The 25,370-nt window shown below is 44.6% G+C and overlaps 1 long non-coding RNA gene across 1 annotated transcript in view; it reads right to left on the minus strand.

The window, feature by feature from the left end:
• Positions 1-24,279, minus strand: part of LOC134760310 (uncharacterized) — a 130,343-nt gene extending 106,064 nt beyond the window's left edge. Inside the window, exons 1-2 of the long non-coding RNA XR_010137633.1 lie at positions 23,202-24,279; positions 18,824-19,240 (exon numbers count right to left, since the gene is read on the minus strand). This is a non-coding gene — a long non-coding RNA (uncharacterized LOC134760310). The remainder of the gene's footprint in view (positions 1-18,823; positions 19,241-23,201) is intronic.
• Positions 24,280-25,370: the final 1,091 nt, after the last annotated feature.

Genomic DNA, 25,370 nt, shown 5'->3' on the forward strand with positions numbered 1-25,370 from the left:
GAACAACATGCTCTGCTTCTCAGGAAGAGCTGGAGGATGGAAACAATGAGGAAAGGGGCAGAGAGCGTGCCCGGGGAGAGGTCAGACCCCCTGACTAGTGCCAGCCAGGGAGCAGTGGGCCTGACTTCAGGGGAAATGCCCACTATTCCTCCACAGTTGCGTCTCCAGTGTTCCAGTTTAATTACCTTCTTCACTGCTGCCTTAAATGAAGACTCTAAACACCTTCCCCTTGTATCCGTGCTTATACACGAAGCCAGCAGTCAAACGGCACCGTTTATGTCTCGACTCCTGTTCTGTGACTTCTTCTCCCCCTTTTAACCTGAATCGCTAACCTATTTTAAACATGCCATCCCCCACCCCCGCATTAACAGAAGGGATCCTTTTTTCTCTTTCTGTCTTTCCCCCTCAGTAGATGAACTTTAAATGCAATCCTGCGCTCCTCCTGGCTGACCCGCCTGCTGTGAGTAATTGTCTAGAGAGAATAGGAGAATCTAAGAGCTTTTGTGAAAGGGAATAGAGAAGACAGACATTATTATGATTTTGAATCAGGAGCTCTCTTCTTTTCTTTCTTTCCTTTTATTTTTTTTTTTTTCCTGGATCTAACAGCTGTTTCCCATCACAACTGGTGTTTGAAAGACATTGCAAAAATGACTGTATCCGTATCACAATTAGTTTCACAGGCAGCTAATAACTTACTTGCCATCCATGCCTGATTTAATCGGGACAGCCCTGATTTACGAGTGTTTGTCCCAGTGTCCGACCCTCTCTGCCAGTTCCTCGGGGTGGGTGCCCTTTGGGGTGCTGATGGAGGGAAACGCCCCCTCCAGGGCTGCCTGTCCGCCAAGCAAGGAGAGGATGGGACCCTGGGCTTCTTCCCAGACAGGAGAACCCCAAACCCAGAGACCCAAGAGCTGGGTGAGGCGAGGCAGCCTCCCATGGGCCACACCCACCCCTCCTGTCCCCGCCCCACTCACCTGCCTCCCTCTCCTCCCCAACACAAAGCCCTCTCACACTTGAAGGTCAAAGATAGTTCCAAGCTTCACACTCGTTCAGACATAAAAGCCCCAAGCCTTTGGTGGGGAGGCTGCTGGCAATGGTGCCAAATTATGCGTGTCTAGTTTTTGTGATGTGATCTACTGCCGTTCATTAGGGACTGAGCTGGGCCCATCGACTCATTTTTCTTACGGCAGCGAGCTGGTCTGTAGGGAGTCCCAGTGCTGAGAGGCCAATCCGTCCTTTGCTCACTCAGCAACTTTGCTCTTTGAATTTTTTTTTTAATGAAAAATTTTAATGCAGAAGAGAGGAATCAGGCCTTGGACATAGAAGTGAGTGAATCAGATCTTGCAGGAACGAAGCCCTGGAATATATTAATATATAGTGGGTGCAGTAACAACTTTGGAACATTCAAAAATCTGTCTGGCAGGGCATGTCTCCTATCTTAAAGTGTCACTGCTAGGCCTTAATTACACACATAAGAATAAGGTAAGTGGGCGTGTCACACTTCGGAATTTTAGAAATTCACATTGTATGAAACACTGCACCTCCAAAAGGCTGTGCAGACCACACTAACGTGTCAGAACTTCCCTCTTTGGCAAACATACAAAAGACTCGTGCAAAGAGTAACGGAAGTTAAATGCAACGGGCTAAAAGCAATGCTTTTCTGTTCCTAAGCGACCAGAACTGGGCCAAGGAGATTCAGAAAGCATTTAAATATCCCGGTAATGGATCAGTGAAGGAATGAAGAGGCTTGTCCTCCATTTAGCTGCTCCAGCTGCTTCAGCCCATCTTGGCAACTTCTGGTGGCAGGAAAGTGACAGGCATCAGGCGGAGGGCAGGGCAGAGGGCAAGCCAGGCGTCCTGAGAGGCGGGCGTGGTGGATGCACCAGTTGGGCCTTTGAACCTCCATCTCCTGTGCCGTCCTCTCAGGGAGACCTCTTCCTAAGGCTTTCCATTCTAGGGAGCAAAGTCCTGTCCCAAGGTTTAGAAAGCAAAGTCCTCAAAACTGCTGCCAGTCAGGCAAGACCAAAACCAAGGGAGTTTCCCAGAGCCCCCAGGAGGGCAGGAGATCAGATGGACGAGCAGGTGTCTTGCAGAATGCTTTTCATCCCAGCACCCTGTCCACAGCAGCCCCATGGAGGCCGAAGTGAAAAAAGGTGAGGACAAATATCTGCCCTGTAGTACCTGAAATGGCCATTTCACCCAAAGCCAGGGACGCTGCCTGCTGTTGTACAAAGTAAACACACACACCCTCCTGAAAATACGGCATCAGGTGGGGACTGCATAGACAGCACACTCCAGCCTGCGCAAGAGCCCCTCGTCAGTTCACAACTATCTCACAGGCTCTCAGGCTCGGCAGTCACCACGCCTGGGAAGCAAAAGCCTCCATTCCCGACAGTCATCACAATCTGTTTGCAATTACCAAGAAAAGAAAGGAAAGATCCTAAAGATCCAACCTCACGGTGTTAAATGGATTTTGGTTTTATATCTGTGTTGCTGATGAGCCTGTATTTTTGGAGAAGCTGTAACAGGAACTATGGGGGACTTAAGTCCCCTTTTGTTTTGTGTTTTTGTTTATCGGGCATTTTCTTTCGCGAAGAAAGGTCAGACATGGGGCACAGTATTCCCTTATTTGTTAGGAAGGCACTGAGCAGAAAGAAGTTTCATAAGAGGTTATTTCAAAAAAATTATTTAAAGAGAAAACAAGACTGCCATCCAATGCCAGAGATGGACATCTGAGATGCTTACCAGCCTCCAGCTTACATTTGGCATTATTTCTTACATTTTTCTGCATACTTTTTTTCTCCATGTGCAAACACAGGCCAAGTTTGGTTGTTTTGGGGCAGTGCTAGGATTGGACTCTGCACAAGTACTGCAGTCAAAGAGGAGAAAATGCAAGAGATCCATCTCACTTGGCATGTTTATATGTTCTTTTAAGCAAAAAAAAAAAAAAAATCCTGTTTACCAAATGGAGTGTCAGGAACATTGTGTAAAAGAACACTTATCTGTGAAACTTTGATCTTTCTCTGAAGCACCATTAGCAGAGACTCACAGGATGATTGCTTGGGAGCAGGGGCAGGCAGAGGGGAGGGTGGAGGCAAGGAGTTTTCCAAGGGGGAAAAAAGCTTATTGTGCTACCTATGGTCACATTTAGAACAGAAATCCTGTGAAATCCCAGGAAGCAAGCTGAAGCTGGGCCACTGGCTGGGCAATGCCACCGCCCAGGCCCTCCGCACCCACAGAAACATGGGCCAGGGCCCAGCTTCAGTCAGCCCCTCGCTAAAGCCGTCTCCAGGAAGCACAGTCCAGCAGCTCTTGGGCAGGGTGGAGGGGCAGCCCAGGCTCCAGCCTCCTCCCCCAGAAGCTGGAGAGCACCGCATGATTTGTTACTGAGATCAGGAAATCAGAGGCTTATGAAATTTCCAGTTACTTTCTGTTTCATCTAGGTCTGGCAAAAACAAGCAGAAGAAGAAAGAAAAGAAAAAGGAGGGACGGAGAAAAGGAGGAAGGAAGGGAGGGAGAGAGGGAGGGAGGGAGGATGGAAGGAAGGAAGGAAAGGAGGAAGGAAGGAGAAGGAAGGAAGGGAGGAAGGAAGGAAAGGAAGGAAGGAAGGAGAAGGAAGGGAGGGAGGAAGGAAGAGGAAGGAGAAGGAAGGGAGGGAGGAAGGAAGGAAAGGAAGGAAGGAAGAGGAAGGAGAAGGAAGGGAGGGAGGAAGGAAGGAAAGGAAGGAAGGAGAAGGGAAAGGAAGGGAAGGGGGAGGAAGGAAACACTCTCATATGATTAGTATTTCCATATGCAGCTTAATTCTTTAATTTTTAAGGAAGGGAGGGAGGAAGGGAAAGGAAGGGAAGGGAAGAAACACTCTCATATGATTAGGATTTTCATGTCCAGCTTAATTCTTTAATTTTTACCTGTAAAGAAACAAACAAAACTTGTATGTAGAAAAGAAATCTTAGTTTGTACCATGTATGTTCACATTGGAAATGTTCAAGAGCAAGGAAGAATTAGGGAACTGACAAAAGGACTTCAAGGGAAAGCCTGGGGCAGGTGCCAACGATGGCGCAGCTCAGGGCAGAGAACAGCGGAGCATCCCCAGTCAATTTTTGCTTGTGTGGCAGCACAAGTGGCACTCACTGGAGGAGTAGTGTTGCCCCTGCATGTGTCTTTGGAGGATCCAGAATTCACATGAGTCTGAGTTCTTCAAATGTTGCTGATGGCATTGCCTGGTTAGAGAAGCCTAATGATTGTGGAAATGCTTCCATTGCACAAAGGTTTCCATTAGGCCCCGGCTCATCAGCCTACCTCACTGAGCACCCACACTTCTCTTCAAACCTCCTGGACAGGGCCCAGCACACTGGGCAGGAGCCGAGTTTCCAAATGAATTCTGTGTCCCTTTTGGAAGTGTTTCCCATGCACCTTCTATAGGTCAAAAAGTGTTAGCCACCAAGAGCTGTAGAAGCCTAGGGCATAGTCTTTGTCCATAAACAAAACAAAAGAATGTTCTTGATAGAGGCCAAAGAGCCCTCAAGAACCATTAGTGGAAGCAATAATTCTACATAATAAATTACCAAAAACGTGACACCTGCAATTAAAAACGGAAGCCAATGGATGCCAATAGGAAGTACTGGCCAGGATGGTGAAGTCAATGAGAGCAACTGTGAGGGGCAAAGGCATCAGAGAGGCCTTCAGAGGGCAAGTGACTTGGATGATCAAACATTACAGATTTGATGTGGGGCCAGGGCCCTGGGTGCCCAGTGAACACTGTCTGTCACACTCCCAACAAAAGGCATGGAGTGCCACAAGTCAAGGAAACCAAAGGGCCCATGAAAAGTAAATGTAAAGCAGGGTGCAGTGGCTCCCTCCTGTAAACCCAACACTTTGCGAGGCCAAGGTAGGCAGATCACTTGTGGTCAAGAGTTTGAGACCAGCCTGGCCAACATGGTGAAACTGTCCTACTAAAAATACAAAAATTAACCGGGCGTGGTGGCACACGCCTGTAATCCCAGCTACTCAGGAGGCTGAGGCACGAGAATCACTTGAACCCAGGAGGCAAAGGTTGCAGTGAGCTGAGATCGCACTATTGCACTCCAGCCTAGGCAACAGAATCAGACCCTGGCTCAAAAAAAAAAAAAAAAAAAAAGAAGAAGTAAATATAGAAAGCTACCTGGGCAGTGAAGTGGCTTGACACCCCTTACCTATTAGGGGATACTGGGGGATGCAGATAAATTTCTCTGAGCTTCTGTTGCTTTGAGTGTAAAATGAGAATTCCAGCATCTTCCCCCTGACTGCAAAGGATGCTATGTAAAGGTGCAAAATAAACAGAAAGCAACAAGGATTTATCATTTTAGTTGGAATCTTGTTTCAATGCTACTAAAAGTAAGGTTCTTTCATGTACCTGAGCTAATCCAAAGAACCCACCGTGGTTAGCATTTTCAGCAGCAGCTACAGAGAAGTAAATACAGTGCCTCAAATCTCCCAGCTGTAATGAATCAAGGACTAAAATTTTGTCTTCTATATTCTTTTTACAACATTATTTTATAAAAGATTCTAAGTTAGACTTTCACAAGAGTTTAAACAATTTAGCGTTCTAAGTTGTTACTTTCGATTGACAATTTAGTAAGAATCAACTCAAAAGCAATGTGTATGCCATGTAGCTAATACCCTTCCCTCCGTTTCACCTTTGCTGCAAGACAGAGGGTGGCAATGCTAGGCTTGTCTGACAAATGATGAAAGTAAGGTTTAGCAATTATTTTTTTTTTGAGACGGAATTTCACTCTGTCTCCCAGGCTGGAGTGCAGTGGCACAATCTCGGCTCACTGCAACCTCCACCTCCCGGGTTCAAGCCATTCTCCTACCTCAGCCTCCTGAGTAGCTGGGATTACAGGTGCAAGGCACCACACCTGGCTAATTTTTATATTTTTAGTAGAGATGGGGTTTCACCATGTTGGTCTGGCTGGTCACAAACTCCTGACCTCAGGTGATCCACCCACCTCAGCCTCCCAAAGTGCTGGGATTACAGGCATGAGCCACTGCGCCTGGCCGAGGTTCAGCATTTTTAACAAATTAGCCAAAATAGCACCTCCAGAATGTCCAGAAATGTGCCAGAATTGCAGAGCAGGTCTATCTGCCTCCAGCAACCAGTGTTCTTCCCTGCCATGAAGCCACGGTCACCCCTCAGGACATCTAGTCACCCCACAAAAGATCACAGCTAGCTTTTTATTATTATTATTATTATTATTATACTTTAGGTTTTATGGTACATGTGCGCAATGTGCAGGTTAGTTACATATGTATACATGTGCCATGCTGGTGCACTGCACCCACTAACTCGTCATCTAGCATTAGGTATATCTCCCAATGCTATCCCTCCCCCCTCCCCCCACCCCACAATAGTCCCCAGAGTGTGATGTTCCCCTTCCTGTGTCCATGTGTTCTCATTGTTCAGTTCCCACCTATGAGTGAGAATATGCGGTGTTTGGTTTTTTGTTCTTGCGATAGTTTACTGAGAATGATGATTTCCAATTTCATCCATGTCCCTACAAAGGACATGAACTCATCATTTTTTATGGCTGCATAGTATTCCATGGTATATATGTGCCACATTTTCTTAATCCAGTCTATCGTTGTTGGACATTTGGGTTGGTTCCAAGTCTTTGCTATTGTGAATAATGCCACAATAAACATACGTGTGCGTGTGTCTTTATAGCAGCATGATTTATAATCCTTTGGGTATATACCCAGTAATGGGATGGCTGGGTCAAATGGAATTTCTAGTTCTAGATCCCTGAGGAATCGCCACACTGACTTCTACAAGGGTTGAACTAGTTTACAGTCCCACCAACAGTGTAAAAGTGTTCCTATTTCTCCACATCCTCTCCAGCACCTGTTGTTTCCTGACTTTTTAATGATTGCCATTCTAACTGGTGTGAGATGGTATCTCATTGTGGTTTTGATTTGCATTTCTCTGATGGCCAGTGATGGTGAGCATTTTTTCATGTGTTTTTTGGCTGCATAAATGTCTTCTTTTGAGAAGTGTCTGTTCATGTCCTTCGCCCACTTTTTGATGGGGTTGTTTGTTTTTTTCTTGTAAATTTGTTGGAGTTCATTGTAGATTCTGGATATTAGCCCTTTGTCAGATGAGTAGGTTGCGAAAATTTTCTCCCATTTTGTAGGTTGCCTGTTCACTCTGATGGTGGTTTCTTTTGCTGTGCAGAAGCTCTTTAGTTTAATTAGATCCCATTTGTCAATTTTGGCTTTCGTTGCCATTGCTTTTGGTGTTTTAGACATGAAGTCCTTGCCCATGCCTATGTCCTGAATGGTAATGCCTAGGTTTTCTTCCAGGGTTTTTATGGTTTTAGGTCTAATGTTTAAGTCTTTAATCCATCTTGAATTGATTTTTGTGTAAGGTGTAAGGAAGGGATCCAGTTTCAGCTTTCTCCATATGGCTAGCCAGTTTTCCCAGCACCATTTATTAAATAGGGAATCCTTTCCCCATTGCTTGTTTTTCTCAGGTTTGTCAAAGATCAGATAGTTGTAGATATGTGGCGTTATTTCTGATGGCTCTGTTCTGTTCCATTGATCTATATCTCTGTTTTGGTACCAGTACCATGCTGTTTTGGTTACTGCAGCCTTGTAGTATAGTTTGAAGTCAGGTAGCGTGATGCCTCCAGCTTTGCTCTTTTGGCTTAGGATTGACTTGGCGATGCCGGTTCTTTTTTGGTTCCATATGAACTTTAAAGTAGTTTTTTCCAATTCTGTGAAGAAAGTCATTGGTAGCTTGATGGGGATGGCATTGAATCTGTAAATTACCTTGGGCAGTATGGCCATTTTCACGATATTGATTCTTCCTATCCATGAGCATGGAATGTTCTTCCATTTGTTTGTATCCTCTTTTATTTCCTTGAGCAGTGGTTTGTAGTTCTCCTTGAAGAGGTCCTTCACATCCCTTGTAAGTTGGATTCCTAGGTATTTTATTCTCTTTGAAGCAATTGTGAATGGGAGTTCACTCATGATTTGGCTCTCTGTTTGTCTGTTATTGGTGTATAAGAATGCTTGTGATTTTTGTACATTGATTTTGTATCCTGAGACTTTGCTGAAGTTGCTTATCAGCTTAAGGAGATTTTGGGCTGAGACGATGGGGTTTTCTAGATACACAATCATGTCGTCTGCAAACAGGGACAATCTGACTTCCTCTTTTCCTAATTGAATACCCTTTATTTCCTCCTCCTGCCTTATTGCTAGCTTATTAGCTGTGCGGCCTTGGGGAAGTCCTGTGGTCTCTGTCGGGCTCCTCATCTATAAAATGGGTATGTTAATAGTATCCACCTAAGGCTGGGTGAGTAAATTAAATTAAAATTTTAATTTTAATTTTTAATGAGTTCAATTAAAAGTTAATTCAATTTAATTAATTAAATTATATCTATTAAAATGAACTGGGTTAAAGTTAAAATACTATCTACCTAATGCAGGCAGCTTGGTGTGAATTGAAGGAAAGAAAATATGTAAAGGGCTTAGCTTAGAACAGCACCTGGCACATTTTAACACTTTACAAATGTTTGTCTTCAGTAGTGAGAGTGTCATTATCATTACTGTCATTTTTATTATTATTTTGGTTGTGGCCAAGAGAGTTCACTCAGGTTCACACTACTGATCTGAAAAGCATTCTGTGTAGGTTTTTATGCAGTAGTCAATAAAAACGTGATTTTGAAATCATTTCTTGCAGTGTCCTATAAATTCTACCTACATTTGATACATGTGAATATTTGGCAAACTGATCAAGGTCTATCATCTGCCCTTCGTGCTGCTCATAGTGCTTCATTGCCAGCAGCTCAACCCATTTTCAAAGGTCACCATATCCTGCAATTCAACGTTTACACATGCAGCTGCTGCTTTAACCCAGACCCCTAGCTCTGCTTCTTTAGAAATCTGACTATGCCCAGGGTCTGATAAATCGATCAATCAACTCAAATCAATGCACTAGGAACTCAGATGCATGTTGTTTTCAGATTGGTGGACACACTGGACAATGCCCAGGATGTGTCCAGTGCAGTTGACCACACCCTTCTTCTTGAAACCCCACTTCTTTGTTATCACAAGAACCCACCTCTATTGTTGCTCCCCGCTAATTCTTGGGTCATGTGTTCTTGGTCCTGGCCATAGTTTCCTGTATATCCAGTACTTAAGTGGATCTCCATCCCAGCCTATTTACACACTGGGTGCTTTCCTCCAGTCCAATGGTTCTAACTCACTCCACTTGTAGGCTGAAGACCCCAAAGTTATCATTCCTTGCCCTTGAGCTTCTACATCAGTCCACCTGTGTGATGCCACCCTTGTAAAGCTGAACTTTGCATCTTTTCATCATGCCGGTCACTCAACACCCAACCAGACCTCAAACATTCCTGAGGGTTGGACTCCCGTCTCTCTCATTGTCACCACTACCCAGTTCACAGCTTCATTGTCCCTTATCTGGACTGTTGCAGTAGCCTCATGCATGATCTCTCTGCCTTTATAATTGCCGCTTCAAATCCACCCCCAACACACACACACACACAGAGACATGCACACAGTCACGCACACACATGCACACACACATGCACACATGCAGGCACACACACGCACACACGCATGCACACACACATGCACACACACATGACCACCCTAGAGGTCTGTCTCAGACACTCACCAGATTAAGCCATTCTCTGCTGAAAACCTTGGTCTGGACCCTATCACTACAAGACAGATCTTAAGCCCCTCTGTATGTCAGAGGACCCTCCAGAACCCACTCTTCACATGTGCAGATGTCTCATCCCCCACCCTCTGCCTTGACCTTTATCCTTCAGTCATCAGGAAATGCTTATGATCACCAGCACTGCCTTCACCTCTCAGGCTTTCATGCTGTTGAGTGTCCTCCTTTGTCTACTCCTGTGCTGTTCAATATTGTCGCCACTGGCTACATATGGCTACTGAGCACTTGAAATATAGCTGTAGGTAGAAAACAGACATTGCATTTTGAAGGCCTGGTGCCAAAACAATGTAAAATATTAACATATTTCATATTAATGATATGTTGAAATGATGATAAGATTTTTCATATATTGACTTAAATAAACTATATGATGAATATCAGTTTCACTTGTTTCTTGTTACTGTCCTACTATGAAGATTCATAGTAGATGCATACCTTGGGTATGCAGCTCACATTCTATTTCTAGTGAGCAACCGTGGTACCGTCCACCTTCTCTCCATACCTCCCTGACTTCTCTTTTCTTCACCCATCAACGTCCTTCACATCTCTCATGACAGCTTATCAGCTCTCTGAAGGAGCCCTTCTGACATTCCGCAGAACTAAGACAAGCACCTTACCCTGTGCTAAGACACCCGTGCACACCTTTATCCTTGCATGTTTCACACTGAAATAATCTGGTTACTCACACCCTACTAGACTGTAAGCTCCTTGAGGGTGGGCATTATACTCAGTCACATTAGTATAAATGCATTCATACATTCAACAAATATTCCTTAGACATCTGCCATGCCCCAGCACTGCTAGAAATTCATTCCTAATGGTTGACACAGTACTAGCCAGGAATAAGGAAGAACTAAAATAGGTAGATTAAATCTAATGAGTATTGAAAGCATCTTAGGAATCGGTAATTTTCAAATAGTCTACTAATCTAGAATTAAACTGTTTATTTCAGTTTAACAATATTTCCTGCATGCACACCTCATTACATGCTTCAGAGAATGCAAAATAGAATATTCATTCATGCACTCTTCCCTCAAAGAGCATTAAGTCTAATAGCGATAAGATACAGGAATAAATAGGTATGATGGAATACAGAATATAAATGTTGTGAGAAAAATTCAATGTCTTATGAGAATACAGAGAAGATTCTTTGGTTGGGCACGGTAGCTCACACCTGTAATCCAAGCACTTTGGGAGGCCGAGGCAGGCAGATCAGTTGAGGCAGGAGTTTGAGACCAGCCTGCCCAACATGGTGAAACTCTGTCTCTACTAAAAATACAAAAATTAGCGAGGCGTGGTGGTGCACACCTGTAGTCCCAGCTACTCAGGAGGCTGAGGCAGGAGAATTGCTTGAACCCAGGAGGCAGAAGTTACAGGAAACTGAGATTGCTCCACTGCACTCCAGACTGGGCAACAGAGTAAGTGAGACTCCATCTCCAAAAAAAAAAAAAAAAAAAAAAATTCTACCATCTAGAAAGTCAGGAAAGGCTTCACGGAGGAGGTAAATTTGAGATGGCGCTAGGAGGATGAATGGGATTTTGAAGGGAGGAGCGGTGATGGGGAAGGAAGGAAGAGACGGAGCATAGGTACTCAGCAGAGAGGGACAGGGTGCAGCCTTGCCAGGAGACAGGACAGAACTGGGTTTGGTAAGAGGCTGACGTATGTCTCCTAGACATACATTTGCTGGGGCTGCCATAACAAAGTACCAAAGAGTGAGTGGCTTAAAGCAACAGAAATTTCTTCTCTCACATTCTGGAGGCTGGAAGTTCACAATCAAGGTGTCAGCAGGGCCATGCTTCCAACAGAGTCCTGCCTGGCTTCTTCTGGCTTCAGGTGGTGCCTAGCAATCCTTGGAATGGGTACCTTTGCTTGCTGCAACGTCACCCCTATCTCCACCTCCATCTCCAATGGTCATCTTTCCTCCATGTGTCCTTGTCCAAATTTTCCTCTTCCTAAAATATCATCAGGCCAGGCACAGTGGCTCACGTCCGTAATCACAGCACTTTGGGAGGCCAAGGCAGGCAGATCACTTGAGGCCAGGAGTCTGAGACCAGCCTGGCCAACATGGCAAAAACCCCGTCTCTACTGAAAACATAAAAAATTAGCTGGGCGTGGTGGTGCATGCCTGTAATCCCAGCTACTCGGGAGGCTGAGGCATGAAAATCACTTGAATCCAGGAGGTAAAGGCTGCATTGAGCCAGGATTGTGCCACCACACTCCGGCCAGGGCGACAGAGGAAGACTCCATTTCAAAAAAAAAAAAAAGTCATCAGTCATTGGATTAGGGCCACTCACTCCAACATGACCTCATCTTAACTTGATCACTATGCTTAACTGGACCAATGTGACCCAACTGAGTTCCAATCCATAGACTTCAGGGGGCGGGGCTTCACCAAACCTTCTTCCCGGGGCACACAATTCAACCCACAGCAAAGAAAATCAGGAAACAAGGACCAAAAGGAAGCATGGGGCCAGACCATGCAGGACTGTGAATCCTAGCAGAGGATGGTGAGGCTGATATGCAGGGAAATAGTTGTTTATGTAAAATCCAAACAGGACTGAGATCTGTCGAGCACGAAGAGCTGAATTCCTTACCATCTTTATCCTGCTGCCCTTAGGCGAACGGTGGCCACAGAAGGTGCAGCATGGAAAGCAAGCATCCTCCCACACACCCATGCTCTGGTTGTGCTTTAGGTACTTAGGGAAAGTACTGAGGTCACTGGAGTACTGTCTGGCTCTTGGAAGTCGTACGTTGTAATGACCCAGCAGTGGCTGAGAGAGCCGTGCTGTCTGTGTTGAGCTCAGTGGTACTGACAAGACGATGTAGACTTGATGGTGCCCCAGGCCACCAGGGCTCAGAGATCAGGAGCCGCGCTGGATATTCACATGGTGTCTGATTGCACAATTCTGCAAGGCCGAAGCGAGCCCTGTCTGAGAGTATCCATTCCATGCCTTATTGCCTTCCTGCGGTGTAGCCACCGCCCGGCACTTCCCCTATCAAATCCCATGAACATTAGGCCTAAAAATACATATTAGGGTTTTTAAAAGTTGGGAACTGTACATACAAAATGAACCTTCATCAATTTCTAATTAGCGTTGAATCACTCATAACGGGCATTGCAGGGACCCTGTTTCACTGAACAACTGTCACTTCAGGATGCATTAAAATTTTCAGAAAAAGAAAAGCACAACTACATAAGAACTTATTTAATGCCCCTGATGGCTTGGTAAATTTTAAAGAGAATGTGCTGCATAAAGAAGTAACCCACAAAATGTATACAGACTTTGGGAATGTATGATATTTTTAATGCACAATATTTTACATCTCACTTCGGCCCGCCCCTCCTTGACCCACTGTTCACTTGGAGAGACATAATTTTGTGCCCTAACACTGGATCTAATGCCTCACTCACTGGCCATATAAATATGTGAGCCCCTCCAGCCCCTTTTCTGAGGAGATCTACAAATAAGTATGCAGCCGTTTCTCCCAAAAGTTTATCTGCATTGTCAAGGTGATCCCTTTAAAAGACAGACTTGAAAGGCTGGGTTGGTTGTGAGTGTAAAACAGGGCCCTGCCGCTCCAGGAAGGTATGGTTCATCGTGGGGAGAAGGAAAGAATGAGAAGATGAATCCTCAGCTCCCAGGCCTCCATCATGGCCCAGGTTCCCCGGCGCCAGGGGGCCCCACTGGCACAGGCCTCCTCGGAGCATGGGTTCCCCTCAAATCCCTCACCCAGCATGCAGCTGCTCAGCTGCAAAATCCTTCTTCAGCACCTCCCAGCAAAACTGGGCCTGAACATCATGCTCCTGTGTAAGATAAATACAACTGGCTATTATTCCTGGAGCCAGAATGCCATGCGGGGTGTGGTACAGGGCAACCAGGGGGCTGAGGGGAGCCCGCAGCCCACTACACCAGGGACTCAGAGTGATGGTGCCCTCTCAGCACCAAGAGAACCTTCACAGAGAAGTTCAGTTTATTTTTAATGGGGATTTGGTATCTGTACAATAATGACTCTAAATATGGAAGCCTCTAGAGAGACGAAGTGCCCAGGTTTCTCCCATACCCTCCAACCACTTAGCCAACTCATTGGAAGCTCATGGGGAAGACACCTCCCTGGATTTTATCAGCAAAGCCTGACTGCCCAGCTCACTCTGAGCAGTGTGTGCGCTGCGCCCTGGTGCACTCCCCTCTCTGCTCACTCCCACACCCACCGCTCGTCCCCACTCCTCTCCGCCCTTCCAGGGTACCAAGGAACTCAGAGGATGTTGTGCTTTCTGTGAACTTAGACGGGAAAAGAGGCCCCCTCACCCTGTGTCGTCGCCTTCAATGAAGATGCTGCAGAACTCGTACAAAAACATTCCAGGCAACCCGGCTCCTGCGACGCGTGTCGGGCACCGAGGGTGCTGGTGACATCTTGTGGTGGAGCCTGTGACAGCCGCTGCTCACGCCTCCCCAACACCACACAAGCTGTCCAGGAGCATCTAGCCCTGTCGCTCTTCATACATCAGCAAGGAGGCATCTGGGATCTGAGGGCTGCTGCCAGGATCCACCGGTGCACCCACCCGAACCTTCTTTGCCCACCTGGCCAAGCCTAGCCACTGACAGGCCTGCCAGCTCCTCTCCCAGCAAAGCCCTTGGATTGCGGGAATGATTTGTTTGCCGTTAAATCACAGTGGTACCTTTTGGTTAAATTCATACAAAAAGATTCTTGTGCAGAGTGGCTGCAGGCAGTATTTGTGAACCCTGAACCCTGTAATGAAAGCGTTATTGGAAGCATGAGGGAAGCCAGCAGAATGATTTAGAATGTGTCCTCAGAGCAGAGTGGAAGTCCGACTTCTCGCAGGCATGGAGTGCTCCTGGGACAACAGGGAATTGAGGTGGGAAGGGGGTCTCCAGTACCCATTTACTTTCCCTCTCATGTTTCTTCTCAACACACATTTTATGCAAGTGATTTGGAGATTTTTCTTTAAAGCAGTGGGTTCTGGGTCTGGATACTTTCTGAGTCATTGATGCTTAGAAAAATGCATTATTTAATCAAAGCAAATAGTATAATGCATTCTTTCAAAGAAACCATATTTCATGTTTGGAGCCTACCAACATACTGAACACAAATGACCGTGCTTTGCTTTGAGGACGTCCTGTCTTTTAAATTTGATTCCCTAAACACTACCCATCAGTGCTCACTATTTCCAGAGATTATTACAGCACATTGTGTTGATTACCAACTCTACTATTCTAGCACTTGCATAACTATTATTTAACTTACCTTTAAGGTAATCTTTCAATATGGGAAATGGGGATATTGCCACAACCGGTTTTTTCAACAGAACATATTGGAAACCAGAAAGCGTTTTCCTGCAAAGTTACACAATTAGTGATATACTAAGAACTAGTAAACCAACTCCTCCCTTTGTGCTGGGGCTGGCACCTTCCATAAATTCCAGTCCTCTCTCTCAGCAACCTGAGGGTGATCCTGTCCTGCTATTGGCAGGAGCAGACCACTCTGGATTGCAGAAGACCATGTGCATCTCAAAAGAAGGATGTGCAGAGCTCCGGAAGTGGTCCACGCTACCCTGACTGCCATGTGTTGTGGTTCAGATTGTGCACTGCACAACTGGGCGTGGGGGAACCGTTATACCTTGGTCTATGCAAATGGCACCTCCTAATGTGGCACCATGCCCAACCTGCTCTGCCATCAACAGCATCTTCTGGGTGTGTCTCACACTCTGAGCCTCGACCTGACTGCCTGAGATGGAGCCCTCTCCCAGAAGGGGCCAGGCTGAGCCTTCTTGTTTCTATAGGGCTCTTTCATGACCAGCCTAAGGTGCTGGCTCCCCAGCTGAGGATAACAGAAAATTTGACAGCTGATGCCCCGAGGGACTTCTCTTTCCTACTCAAGTTTCAAAACACAGGGGTTCTGAGGAAGCTTGGCTTCTTCATGCCAGAAAACATGTAGCTAGTACCCTCAAGTCCAGATTGCAAAATGCCAAAGTCTGTGGCGGGCTTAAGCACCGCTGTGTCCTCCTGTGCATTACACACAGCTGAGTGTATCACCCCAAAACAGCCATTCAGTGCTTTCACAGGTATTTTTTGAAATCCTGTAGGCAAGAAACACTGGATATTAAATCGAAGGATCTGCTTTTAACCTATTATGTGGGTATCTTATTGTCACAGCACCAAATAAAGTTGAATCCACAGCTACAAAAGAAATTCCAAAAATATTCAAATATGTCGATGACTTCTACATGCATTCTGTTCTCACAACCTACTGTCCTGTGGTCCTGAGAGCATGCCGACCAAAATGGTGTTGTAGCATTTTCTTTTCAGGAATGCAGTGGCCTGTGGGTTCTGCTGCACATGACTGGCTTGAGCTTTGACCCAGCTTGCTCTGGCACATTGACAGTAGACTCTGAAGTTAGTTGTGATTTAATTTCTTCTTCTCCCTGGATATAAATTTATGAATAAACTGGAACTCCCCACTTGGAGAGAGGGAACAGCACTCTAAGGGTATCTATCATGCATACAGAGAACTTCCCAGGCATTCAACTTGACATCAGCAGATAACTGTACAGATGCAGATACCTCTTGGAAACAGTCAAAAGACTACATTTTTTTAAAAGAAAGGATTCAGTTAAAATGTTAGCTGAGTAATCTGCTAATAGATAATCACACAATACAAAGAAAATGTCTCAGTAAATACTTTGGATTTCTTTCTTCTGCCATAAGTTCCGAAAATGATGGCAACTCAGAATAAAAATGATTATTTGAGGCGATGGTATCCCAAGTACCCTGATTTGATCATTACATATCATATGCTTGCATCAAAATATTAAATGTACCACACAAATATGTACAACTATTATGTACCATATTTTTTTTTAAATGGTGTTTAATCCCAATGCACCAAAATTCTCTGTTTATTCCCAGCACATTGGTATCACTTAAGAAGCCTCTCCTCTACACAAGAATCTGTTTGGGTGTGAAAATACTGACCAAAATTGAGGCGATACAGTCATTGCTCTTAAAAAGCCTAAAATCAAGAGGAAGACAATAAACATATGAACATTTTAACTGGTACTGACAGTGAGAAGGGGGATAGCCTTGACACACAGCAACAGAAAACACCACCATGACCAAATACAGAGAAATGCAGCCCCTCGGGGAACTGAAGCACTAGCATGCCACCTCCTCCACTGCACTGAGACATGAATGCTCCTCCCAAGATGAGTGGAGGAAGAGAATGGAAATAAAGACGAGGGAGGAGGAGAAGCTAAGAGAAGAGAAGCTGAACAAACATAACCAAGCTCCTTATTTGCACATCTTAAATAAAGGGCTAATCTAGGTTCCTCCTGCCAATTAAGGTAAATGCGGAAAGATCTGATTTCAGGAGTTGGATGCCAACCTCCCCCATCTCTCTACTGCTCCGTTTCAGAAAGCGCAGCTAACTGAATGATAGATGGTGAAGTCACTTGGGCAGTAGCCAGGAGCTATCTCCTTCTGTTCTGAGACCTGCATCCAAATTTGAGCCTGTGAAACGGCTTGGGTGATCTTAATTTGACAGTTGTCAACATTTCAAAATCATTGCCAAGTTCAACCAAATGGAAGTCTTTGATCAGGCATGGCTTTCTGTGTATGTGTGCATGTGAGTGTGTGTGTGCCTGTGTGTGTATATCAGAGAGTTGCCAATCTGAGCCCAGATAATACACCTGTGCACCCTTCTTCCGTCATATCTCATTAGCATCTCTCTACATGATGAATTCTGTGGGAGGGTGAGAAAAAAATGGCACTTCAACTTCAATAAGTTTGGTCCAAGAAGGAACAAAATATGCACATAAAAATTTTGGATAATGGATTCATTTAAGCATCACAATCTGAAAATAAGTACATTATTGCACAGAATATAAAGAATATAAACTTGTACATAAAACAGGATATAATCATGGACAAAACACTTCTTAGTATTATTGACTCAGTGCATACATTTTTCAGCACAAACATCTCAGCATAAGCTAAATTTCAGAACCATTTAACCAATTCAGCATCAGTAGAAAAATCATTAATAAAAGTAGAGAATAATCATAAAAACAAGGCCTGGTGTGGTGGCTTACACCTGTAATCCTAGCACTTTGGAAGGCCAAGGGGGCTGTATTGCCTGAGGTCAGGAGTTAAGCCTGGCCCTAACATGGCAAAACCCCATCTCTACTGAAAATACAAAAATTAGCCGGACATGGTGGTAGGTGCCTGTAATCCTAGCTACTCTGGAGACTGAGGCAGGAGAATCACTTGAACCTGGGGGTGCTGAAGTTGCAGTGAGCCAAGATCACACCACTTCACTCCAGAATGGAGTGAAACTCCATCTCGGCGGGGGGGAAAAACAATGAGATTTACCACATACAAGATATCTCATTTGAAAATGAAACTTTTGACACAGTAAATATGGCATCACCTTAGGGAAGTTATTGAAATAAAAATGCAAAAATATCTAAATCCTCCACGTAGGGAATATAGCTGTGGGTTTAGTAATCTTTTTTCTTTATTATCTAAGGGGCACTCACAGATCTAAAGGTCATTTCTATTAGTGCCAAATATCAAGAAAGCATTACCAGAAGATAAAGGATATGTTTTTGAGGTTTTCCCTTTTTTTGGTTTCAATATGTTGAAATGATTGCTTCCCAAAAAATTAAAGTCTTCATAAAAGTTGTGGACGTATAAACACAATGTTTGTTTGATAAAAACAGGTCAGAATGGACTATTTTTTGAAGTATCTAATAAATGTTTATGGAATAAATAAATGGATGGCCAACAAACATAAACAAATCCATATAGTTCCATAAAGCAATAAAAATGTTTTTAAAAGCTGAGATTTCTGCTTAATTCTATGGTAAAAGTATTTCCAAAACTGTCACCAGTTGAACTGTGCTAAGTTCATAAGTTATGGAGATATTGCCAATGGACTTTGACATCCTATAATCAGCTCACTAGAATAGTAACTAAGCATCAATCTCTGAAAAGGTCTAGAATCTTGTCCAATAATCCTAATCAGAGCCTCTGAATAGCTCAGCCTCTGGAATCAAATACTCACATGTGATTTGTCATGAGGTGCTTCTTATGCAGACATGTTGACCAACATAAGGATCCACCTGTCAAGAGACATCAAAACTTCCTCAACTGCCTTTTCCACCTGGCCTTACATGGATGAATCTGGAGTAACCAGATGTTTTTTAGAACGGCCCCATGACTCAAGGTAGAGTCATGCACCTCCATCTTGTGATTCTATTGCAGGGCTAATTAAGTCTTGTGAAGGAAAAAGAACTCATAAATTATTGCAATGGTTTAGAGAAATAAGTTTCTTCATGGCCATGGATCCACGTTTCATATTGATGATGGCTATTCATTGGAGTGCCTGCAATGGTCACACGGTTCCAGGTTTTCCATCAGCAACCAGACATGACTGCCCCAAATAGTCAATGAGCTCCGGAAAGTATAGAGATGATTGTACCTGTGATAAAAGTTTTGCATGTTAGAAATTGAAGGAATTATTAGTAATTCTACACATTTGTATGCCAATATTTTTTGGGGGGGTTGATTAAACTTTTTATTTTGAGATAATTGTAGATTTGCATGCAGTTGTAAGAAATAATACATACATCCAGCACTTTGGGATGCCAAGGTGGGCAGATTACCTGCGGTTAGGAGTTCAAGACCAGCCTGGCCAACATCATGAAACCTCGTCTCTACTAAAAATACAAAAATTAGCTGGATGTGGTGTTGCATCCCTGTAATCCCAGCTACTTGGGAGGTTGAGGCAAGAGAATCACTTGAATCCAGGAGGCAGAAGTTGCAGTGAGCCGAGATCACGCCACTGCACTCCAGCCCAGGTGACAGAATGAGACTCTGTCTCAAAAAAAAATAAAGAAAAGAAAAGCAATAATACAGAGGATCCCTTGCACTCTTTCTCCAGTTTCCCTGAATGGTAACATCTTACAGAACTAGAGTGCAGCATCCCACCAGGATTAACCTAGCCGGGATGCAGAACATTACCTTCTCCACAACTCTCCCTCCTTTCACCCTTTTACAGACACACCCACGTCCCTCCATACCCACCCCATCTTTACCAGTGGAAACAAGCTGTTCCCCATTCCTATAATCATTTCTAGAATATTATGTCAATAAAATCAAACAGCATTTAACTTTTGAGTCTGGCTCTTGGAAACAAAATAATTCTCTGGAGATTTGTCCAGATTGTTGTGTGTATTAATAAGACTCCAGTTTATTGCTGCGTCATGTGGCTGCTGCTTCTAGGGTGAGGTTACTATTAACAAAGCTGCTATGAACATCCATGGACAGTGCTGGTGTGAAAATACATTGCATTTCTTTGAGATACATGCCCAGGAGTGTGATTGCTGGATTGCATGTTAAGTGTGTGTTTCATTTTTTTAAGGAACTGTCCAACTTTTTTCTGGAGTGGCTGTACCATTTTACACTCCAACCAGTAATATATGAATGACTCCATTTCTTTGCATCTTCACCAGAATTTGATGTTGACCCTATTTTTTTATGTTAGCCATTTTGATAAATGTGTAGTGATATTTCATTGTGGTTTTAATTTGCATTTCCCCAGTGGTTAATGATGTTAAACATATTTTTGGACGCTTATTTTCTATCTGTATATCTTCTGGGGTGAAATAGCTGTTTATGACTTTTGTCTGTTTCTAATTGGCTTGTTTCCTTACTGTTGTGTTCACTCCCAACTCACTGACTCCTCCTTCCCCTCGTTCATCCCTTGAGCCTGTCCATTGAAATTTTATTCCCCTTATTGTATTTTTCACTTTTAAAATTTCAGTTTTCTTCTTTATACTTTCTACTATTTTGCTGAGGCTTTCTATTTCTTTGCTGGGATTTTCTATTTCTTTTCTCTGACTTTCTGTTTCATTCATTTGTTTCAAGTGTGTTCATACCAGCTCGTTGACACATTGTTGTAGGGCTTCTTTCAACCCATTTTGGATAATTCTAACACCTCTGACCTTTGGTCTTGGCAGCTTCTGATCATCTTTTTTCATTCCATTTGGGATCTCCCTGATTCTTCATATGACAAGCGGTTTTCCATTGAAACACGGACATTTTGGGTATTGTCTTACGCAGCTCTGGGTCTTCTCTAAACCTTTCTTTTAGCTGGCTCCCTCTGGCACCCCTCCAGTGGGGAAGGGGGCCACCACCTCACCACTGTCAAATGAGGACAGAAGTCCAAGAGCCTCAGCTGCACTCCACTGACACCCAGGGTGGGGCTGGTCATTACTGTGGTGGAGGTGGTTTCTGCCCTCCCACAAGCCTCTGCTGATACTTTCCTGTCCAGAAGGGGCTGGAAAGCCAGGCGTCTGCTCCCTTCACAGCCTTGAATGACACCAGCACTCTGACCCCAAACCAGAGGGGCAGGAAGGGGCCTCCTTACCACTCAGACTGCCAAAGACTGGGCATCTTAAACCACAGACAGTAATTTTCTTATAGTTCTGGAGGCCAGAAGTTGAAGATCAAGGTGCCAGCAGAGCCCATGTCTGGTGAGGGCTCACTTTATGGCTTGCAGACAGCAGCCTTCTTGTTGTGTCTTCACATGGACTTTCATCTCTCTCTTCCTCTTTTGTATAAGGACACTAATCCTGTAGGACCAGGGTCCCACCCTTATGACCACATTTAACATAATTATCTCCTTGTAGAGCCTGTCTCCAAACACAATCATGTTGTGGGTTAAGGCTTCAGCATATGAGTTTTGGAGGATACAATTCAGTGCATGGCAGGAAGGGAAGTCCAGGTTCCCAAAGTGGTCTGCACTGACACAGGCATCATTGCCAGCCAGCAGGATGAAACTCCCATCTCCTGGAATGCAGCCTTCTCTGACACCACCCTAGTGGGTAATTGGCTGCCTCGGTCCACATGTCTAGGTTCTCCATCAGGCCTTTTCTGGTGGGTGGGGCCACAGTTTTCTTGCAGTGTTTCACTGATGGAGCGGTTACTGTCTAAAAGTTCTCTGTTGTACTTGACTGCTTCTTTCCTGCTCCTCTGACAAGAGAGCAAGTTTTGTAGGGGCTGCTTTCATCTGAGCATGTTGACTTTTCCAGGTTGCCAGCTTCTTTAGCTCTAAGTCTGGGACTTATAAGGCAAAAGGAAAACCCAGAAAACCCAAGGTCACTGGGATGCCAGCCTCCTCTCTCCTGCCTTTCACAGTCTTTTTTTTTTTTTTTTTTTTGAGATGAGTCTCGCACTTTCGCCCGGGCTGGAGTGCAGTGGCGCGATCTCAGCTCACTGCAAGCTCTGCCTCCCAGGTTCATGCCGTTCTTCTGCCTCAGCCTTCCAAGTAGCTGGGACTACAGGCGCCCACCACCACGCCCGGCTAATGTTTTATATTTTTGGTAGAGACGGGGTTTCACTACATTGGCCAAGATGGTCTCAATCTCCTGACCTTGTGATCCGCCTGCCTCAGCCTCCCAAAGTGCTGGGATTACAGGCGTGAGTCACCATACCCGGCCCACACTCATCTTATGTGTGTTGTATGTATCATGTCCAGCGGGGTTAGTTGTGCTTAATGGGAGGAATAGAGAAAACTATATTTACCCCATCTTTCCAGGCACAGAAGTCTCAATCATTGTTTGTTAAGGAGTTCCAATTAGTTGTCAACATTTACAAATTTTCTATAACTCTGTTTCTATGTTTTCTTAAACAATCAGAAACACTATTCCCTGACAGCAGCAGAGGCAAGACCTACGTCATGTCTGCTCCCTTGAAAAGGTCACGGTTACTCCGGTTGCTTCAGTTCCCACCTGAACGTTCACACACATCGATTACTGGCCCAGACCTCATGGAGGAGGCTGAGCCAAGCTTGAATGAGGGTCTGGGCTATTGCTGGGTGTGTCAGTCAGGGTTCAACCAGAAAAACAGAACCACTGAAAGAGACAGACAGACAAATACAGACAGAGAGACATGGAGAACTGTGTGTCAAGAATTGCTCTGTGTGATCATGAGACTGAAAAATAGATCTAAAATCTCGTAGGGCAGGCAGTCAGGAAGGGTGGCCCCAGTGCAGGGTGAGCCATGAACACCTTGATGCTATTTGGAGTCCAGAGCAAGGAATACCTGAGCCTTCCTGTGCAGAGCTCTGCTGACCACACCCACCAGCATGCTCCACTTACTTAAGGTCAGCTGAGAAGGATTCAGTGGCATCTGCAAAATCCCTTTACAGTAGACCACAATGAGTATTTGGTTGAATAAGCAGGCAAAATGTGTGTATGCTACACAATGGCAGCTCTTCCTGCCTCCTGTCCTCATCCAGCCTAGCTTAGTTGATGTCAATAAACATCACATGGGTGGAGGAACAGGCACACCAAGGGAGGGCTAGTGTCTTGCACACTCACTTCCACATGCTGTCACTCATTTCTCATCATCACAGACATAACAAGCATCATACCAACCTATGCTCATTTTAAAAATTTTTCAAAAGGTATCACTTGCTCCACTCCTAGGTATATACCTAAAAGAATTAAAAACAGGTCTCAAACAAGTATATGAATACACAGGGTCACAGCAGCATTGTTCACAATCACCAAAAAGTAGAAATGACCCAAATGCACGCTGATGGATGGATGGGTAAACAAATTGTGGTACATCAATACAACGGAATATTATTCAGCCATAAAAAGGAATGGAGTACTGCTGACACATGGTACAATGTGAATGAACACTGAAAGCATTATGCCAAGTGAAATAAGTCATACACAAAAGACCATATGTTGTGTATATGATATTTCCACAATAGGTAAACCTGTGGGGACAAAAACCAGTCTAATGGTTCTAAGACTAGTGGGTAGGAGGCAAGGGAGATGGACTGCTGACTGGGTACGAGGTATACTTTTGGGCAGGTTAAAAGGTTTGGGGACTAAATAGGGGTGGGTGCTTACACAACATTGTGAATGTATTGAATGACACCAAAGCGTGGACTTTAAAATTGTTAATTATATGCTAATTAACATAAATGTATATATTCTAAACAGTATCACTTTAGGAAAATGTACTCAGAGGAAGAAAGTTCTCCCAGCTGCTCTCTCTGTGAACCTGAAATACCTAATGCAGGCCCGACCTTTCACATACGAGGATGCTAAATCACCTGCCCCAGGCCAAACAGGTAAGGAGACAGAGACAGGGCAGGGACATCACTCTGAAAAATGACGACTCTTTAAATACTAAAACTGCTTCTCTCTGCTAAATATGGTGAGTGTGTCGTGTTGTTTATATTATTTCTGGGAAAGCACATTTTTTTTTGTTTGTTGGTTGGTTGGGTTTTTTTTTTTTTTTTTTGAGACGGAGTCTTGCTCTGTCACCCAGGCTAGAGTGCAGTGGTGCGATCTCAGCTCACTGCAAGCCCCACCTCCCGGGTTCACACCATTCCCCTGCCTCAGCCTCCCAAGCAGCTGGGACTACAGGCGCACACCACCATGCCCGGCTAATTCTTATTGTATTTTTAGTAGAGACCATGTTAGCCAGGATGGTCTTGATCTCCTGACCTCGTGATCTGCCCGCCTCGGCCTCCCAAAGTGCTGGGATTACAGGCGTGAGCCACCGCACCCGGCCAAGCACATGTTTTTAAGAAGAAAATAAATGCCACCACATCAGCCTGCCTAGTCAAACTTCTGCTCATGACAACTTGAGGCTCAAAGGTAAAGAGAAGAAAGCTGAAGATGGAAAATTTGAAAGAAGCCTCGCAATGTAAAGAAAGGAAGAAAGTCAAGGTAAACCCCACGAGATAGTAAATCCACTACTGCATTTCTCCAAGAGCCCTTTCTCTTGAGCTAAACCTAAACCTCGTGGAGGTGAGCAATGTGCATCTGTGACTTCAGCAATAATCAATGGCTGTCTCTGATAAGGAAATCCAGTCAGGGGTCCAGAGAGTAGAGGAAGAAAAGAGCAGTCACTGCAGGGCAAAAAGCAGAGGCCACCCCACTGCACCCACCAGACTCCCAAAACATCTGGGGAAGAAGCTGGGAGGCTCAGCCATGGGCCACAAGCACAGAGCACTGCGTTTTGCTGCTGTTCCCATGACTATGTTTGCCCCCAGCCTGGAGGAAAGAGGATTTCATCTCAAACTTGCTGCTTTTGTGAAAGTGTTGACCAGCATGCACCCTCCACACCCCTCCCTACAGAAGCACAAAGGGAGGTGGGACCGATTCTCAGAAGCAGAGGTCAGCACAGCAACCTGGGGTGGATCGGGTGGATGTATGAGGCAGAGGAAGTGAAGGGGCTGCAGGGACAGAGAACGACTGGTCTGGAGCTCAGGCTTAGGGGGACCTACTGCTTCTTGGGGGGTTTCAGTTTAAAGACACACTAAGTGGGGTGAGTTAAATGCTCATGGAATTGGTCAGGCTACAGATTTGGTATTTCCTATCCCTTTCCAAACAGGAACTTATGAGGAGGTTTTGTATTTCACAAAGCTCCTTGGAGAGGGATAGTCTATGCTTTTCTTTGGTAGCACATTCCCAATCTTACTAACACTCAATTTCCACAGTCATTTTCTGGTTTCACCTTTTTTTCTAATTAATAATAATGTTTGTTCGCTTGTTTGTTTGTTGCATTGCTCAAGCTCTTTT

The sequence above is a fragment of the Pongo abelii genome, chromosome 17 (assembly GCF_028885655.2).
Source record: "Pongo abelii isolate AG06213 chromosome 17, NHGRI_mPonAbe1-v2.0_pri, whole genome shotgun sequence".
Lineage (NCBI taxonomy): Eukaryota > Metazoa > Chordata > Mammalia > Primates > Hominidae > Pongo > Pongo abelii.